Here is a 5,586-nt window from a genome sequence, read left to right as displayed (position 1 = left end):
CCCGATTTGTGACACTTCCTAAGGACAAGGCTCCGGGACCTGATGGATATATAAACGGTTTTTATGTTACCTTTCAGGAGGAGCTCCTCCCGTTGCTCTAACAATTGTTTAACGAGAGTACAACACAAGGGTCATTTCCACCTGAAATGTTGGAGTCTCAGCTGGTTACTATTCCCAAGACAGGCAAGGTCCCCGCCTCATGTCTTAACTACAGACCAATACCCCTTTTAAACTCTGATATCAAAATTTATGCTAATTGATAGCGAATAGACTCAATGGGCTTCTCCCGGTTCTGGTTCACCCTGACCAGGTGGGTTTTGTACTGGGGTGCCAGGCCTCAGACAATACACGGAGGGTACTTAATATTTTAGAATAGGTGTCAGAAACCCGATCGTAACTCCTTGCCCTCTGTAACGACCTGCCTCCTGGACTTTTGGACTTTATTATTTGTATTTCTTTTTATGTGTTGCTGCAGTACCTCTATTCACCAGAGGTGCTGATATTGTACCTAACTTGTTTGTATCAGGGGTTAACCTGCCCTGTAATTATTCTTTGCACCTGGGTGTGTACCTTCTTAAACCTGTCTCTCCCAGCATTCATTGCTGGTTATTGTTGTCACATCCTGATGTTATACTGTGGTCACTTCCTCCTGTTGTGCTCCTGGATTTATGCTGCTGGAGATCTTTCTCAACATACATTCTGCTGACCTGTTTCTTATGTGAACCTGGGACTTACCTGTGCATTTCCCTGTACATGCTGCCTGGAATCTTTCCTCACCTCCCATTTACCTGCAACTGCTGTATATCTGGTAATTTCTGCAAGCTCATTATTTCATCATCCGTTCATACTCTCCAGCAAAAAAACATTGTTTGTTTTTTCACCTTATCTATGGCTCCGTAGCTGTATTTCTACATTGATTCGTGACACCCTCTCCCTTGATGCCGAGAATGCTTTCAATAGGTTACATTGGGGATACATGGAGAGGGTCCTAGTCCAGTTTGGTTTGCAAGGCAAATTTCAGACAGCCATTTCTGCTCTATATTCTAATCCCTCAGCTAAGGTGTTTAGCAACGGTTTCCTGTCAGATAGATTCCTGATCACAAATGGTACAAGACAGGGCTGCCCCTTGTCGCCACTGATCTTTGTTTTGGCAATGAAACCCTTGCGATAACTGTTAGATCCTCACTTTCGTTTCCAGGTATCGACATTAAGAGCACCTCACACAAGTTACATCTGTTTTCTGATGAAGGTTTACTCTTTGTGACTAGCCCGGAGTCTTCGCTGCCGGCCCTACACAATATCCTTGATGCCTATAGTCGCGCTTCTTATTATAAGTTAAATCCATCCAAATCGTAAGTCCTCCCAGTAAGTATCCCCTCTTTGAAGGTAGGGCACCTTAAAAAGGCCTTTCACTACTCTTGAAAAACAATAGCACTTCCGTACCTAGACATTCAAATCACCCCAACCTTAGATAATACAATCAAATTTTACAGTTTTAATACAGCACCTCCTTACGTTAACCAAATACTGGGTCTGCTGCGAGGTCTGCTGCGAGGTCTCCTGGCTGGGAACACTGGCGGCCGTCAAGATGCTTTTGTTACCAAAAATGATGTATTTATTTCGAACCATACCTGCAATCATTCCTAAACTATTGTTGGATAAACTGCATTCGATTATGACCACATATGTTTGAAAACTTAAACCCCCTCAGATAACTGGCTCTCAGATGGACTTACCTAAACAACAAGGCCTGTCTACTATCTCAACTCAGAGACTGGTCCCTGCCCCCAGATCAGAAACCGTTGGTTGACCTAGAAAAAGCACTGAATTTACAGTTTCCATTGACAGATTTGATATGGGTTCCTAAAGCATGCTGTCCATCGCCTGTTTATCTCCCACGGACAACTAAAAACTCTCTAGCAGTGTGGGACAGTTTTTTGGAGACTAATCATAGCCTTAAGGTTCCTACCATAAATATCTCATTAGCAGCTATTGCCAAACTTATCCCAGACTTAAACCTTAATCTCTGGATAATGAATGGGGTCATTTCACTCTCTGATTTACTTGAGGGACAGAGTTTACTCTCCTTTACACAAATACAGGAAGAGTTCCACCTACAGCTCAGACACTGGTTTACAACACGTCTTTTTCGCTATTTTAGTCACGTTGAATAATGCGCACCTATGTCATCTCAGATATACTTTAGAGGCATTATTTCACTCAATCTTTTGAGCTTTCGCCTTGTACCATGCCAAACATAAACAAGGTATCCCAGTTGTTATGCTTGCGCATCCCAACTAGAAATCCGTAAGAGCAACTTACGCGATCCCTGTGTTTGACAAGGCTATATATATCACCTATTCATTACATATCTATTGACCTCCACCGTCAAATAGCCCACCATTATGTGTTAATCGCTAAATAAATACCAATCTATCATATACCTCACTATACTGCATTATCTATATAAACATCCATTCATTCCAGTTATCTAAGCATACAAAACAGACTGAAAGGTACAAGTCTTTTATTTTACAAAGATAATCAAACATACAATACATAAATGCATACATACAATATAGATAATACATTATAGATTCAACAGACATGATGTTAAAACTTCAGAAGTATATAATATCCTAGTCTGTTGTGTGTGTATATATATGTACTAGTGTATATGCTGTAAGACAGAAATGTATATGAGTGTATGGTCAGTATTGCTCTTTTGTGTGGTGTGTGTTTAGATGTAACAAGAGAAAGAGAGCATTTATGAAGAGAATGTGTTTAAACAAGCAGATGTTTGTGTATGTTTAAATGTGTAAGCAAGAAGATGTTCGTGTATGTTTAAATGTGTAGGAAGCACATGTTCGTGTATGTTTAAATGTGTTAACAAGCACATGCTCGTGTATGTTAAAGTGGGTAAAGAGAAATGTGTTTAAGTGGTAGATAAAGAAAGATTAAATGAGAGAGAAAGATATGAGATAAATGAGAGAGTGATACAGGAATATTGCATAGTGCCTGTGTGTATAACATGTGGTCAGACCTAGCATAGAGGGTGAGAAAGAGATGATGGGGAAGGAAGCTAGAGTCCACTGTAATATAGATAGTATGGGGGAAGAAGCTAGCCTTTGTAAAGCATGTGTGAAAAGGTTACCTAAAGATTCAGAAAATTAATAGAAAATAGATATAAACTTAACATATATGTGCAAGCAAAGTATATTATAAATTGCAGGAAGAATATATATAAGATAAATAAACAGATAAATATTCAGAGGAAAGTTAATAGAAATACATGGAAGCAAGGAAAGTTAATAGAAATAGATGGCATATACAGACAGATAAGAAGATAAACAGACAGATATGGTATAAGCTTACTGTGGAGTGTGTGTGTCCTGTAGGAGATGTTCCAACTTCCAGATGTGTATGTGATGTGGTCAAAAGAGACTGTTTTGCCTGCTTCTGTGGCTTATAAACCTTTACCCAGAATGCATTACCACACCCACGCAACTGGACGCTGCCTGCAATGATGACTCACTGCTCTGTGTTTAACTTCCTGTCCTGTGAGCACATGTCTTTCCTTTGATTGAACCTAACTTACTGTGGAGCCTCATATAAGAGACAATTTCTTTGGTTGAAATGCTCTGGCTTTCAGCCAGTTCATATCTTAATCTGCGCATAAGTTCGGCGCATATAAACAGCAGTGGAATGCTAGTGGCCATTATGCGTGGCTCAAGCTCCGCCCACCATGACTGCATCATCAGTGGCGATATTGGAGCTCCTTCACAGGCAAAAAATTGGAAATCCCCACTTTTTCCTTCGTTAAAGACAAAAGTACAGTATGAAATGCAGACTGTGGGTATGCCGTATTCTACCTCCTCTTCCTCACCCCTAATGAGATTGTTTAGTTTGCACAAGTATATTACAGAAGGTGAGGGGGCGACTTCAGCCCAAACTAATCCTATTCAGCCTCTTCCCCCATTCCCGCTAAATGAACCCCTCCAGGGGTCTACATAGTTCCCTTTGGGTGGCTGAACCATGGATACTGTGTTCCTCCTGCTTTTTGTGAATAAGTGGCTTACATAGCTTTTGACCATTTCTATAAAGTATATTACAGATATGGTATTGTTTACTGTGTTCCCCCACTATGTACCCCTCCTTCCTTTTTTTTTTTTGTCCTTCCCTTCCACTCCCCTTCTCTATTTTCTATACCTCTTAAACCTTGAAAAAATAATAAAAATACTATTGAAGTTAAAAAACAAAATACATCCCATGCAAGGTACTATTGACAACAGCCAATCCTCCCACCAGAATCTCTCCCCTCAGCCGCATATAACAAAAGAATACAATATTTTCTAGATCCAATCTTGCTTGTACAGTGGCTCCAGGGTATTGGTGATCAGAAGGCAGTTCAATATATACCAAACAACAACCCAAAAATAAAAACAATCTTAGTCATACTTATACAATCTTCAAGTGGTTGTCATAGCAACCGTTTAAGCTAACTGCTGTGTTCCTTCATTTAAAACAAGCTGGATATTTAATAATTTTTTTACATTAAAAAGCTCTATCCTTGACCCCCACGGATCTCAGCCAGCATTTTCAAAAGGCCAATTTCTTCTGGTGGCAGAGGCCTCCCCGATATTAAACTATATTACCTGGCCTCCCACTTTTCACACATTGTTACCTCGTATGCCCCCCCAGGCTCCACCTCCTGGCTCGATATAGAATCAGCTTATACTACCTTGCCCTCTCTAACACCCTTACGGGGTCTCTCCACTGCACATCGTCCCTCTGCATCTAAAATGCTCCCTACTATCAAGTTTGACATCAAGCTATGGGATTTTTACTCCTTCAAACCGAAGCTTACCACACAACTATCCCCCTTAACCCCCATTTGGCACAATCCCGTATTCCCTCCTGGACTCTTCGCCGTGAGAGCTCGTCTTTGGAATAAAGCTGGCCTTAAATTCCCGATAGGCTTCTCCAAAACAAACAACTGGCTCCCACTGGCGGAACTTCAACGCCACTCCCCATCCAGCATACTTAGTCCGTTTGAGTTTTTCCAAATTAGTAATTTTCTGCTGTCCCTTCCACCTACTTATGTTTTGCGTGATCTAACCCCCTTTGAAGATCTTTGTAAAAATCACCCTAGGGACAGAGGCATGATATCCCAACTTTATGGTATATTTATCACAGCTGTCTTTCCTACTCCAAGGGCACATGAGGCTGATTGGGAAGGGGATCTAGGTCCCCCTCCGGATGACGAGGCGTGGGATGACATGAGACTGGGGATAGACAAAAGCTCCATATCCACTAAACTTAAAGAAACCTCTTATAAAATCTACTATCTTTGGTATTATACTCCTACTCGACTTCACAGCATGTTTCCCTCCTCTTCACCTTATTGTTGGAGGGGCTGTGGCCACAGGGGAACTATGCTCCATATATGGTGGACATGCCCAATTATCTCATCCTTCTGGGACGTGGTTTGTGGCATTCTAAACTCTCTATTTGAGGCTCCCGTTGCAAAGGACCCCTGGGTGTTTCTACTATGTTATCCTCCTCCAGAGCTCGACAAATTTTCCA

This window comes from Mixophyes fleayi, chromosome 8, assembly GCF_038048845.1.
Source record: "Mixophyes fleayi isolate aMixFle1 chromosome 8, aMixFle1.hap1, whole genome shotgun sequence".
Taxonomy (NCBI): domain Eukaryota; kingdom Metazoa; phylum Chordata; class Amphibia; order Anura; family Limnodynastidae; genus Mixophyes; species Mixophyes fleayi.
The sequence above is the reverse complement of the archived record's forward strand: the minus strand, read 5'-3'. Positions refer to the sequence as shown.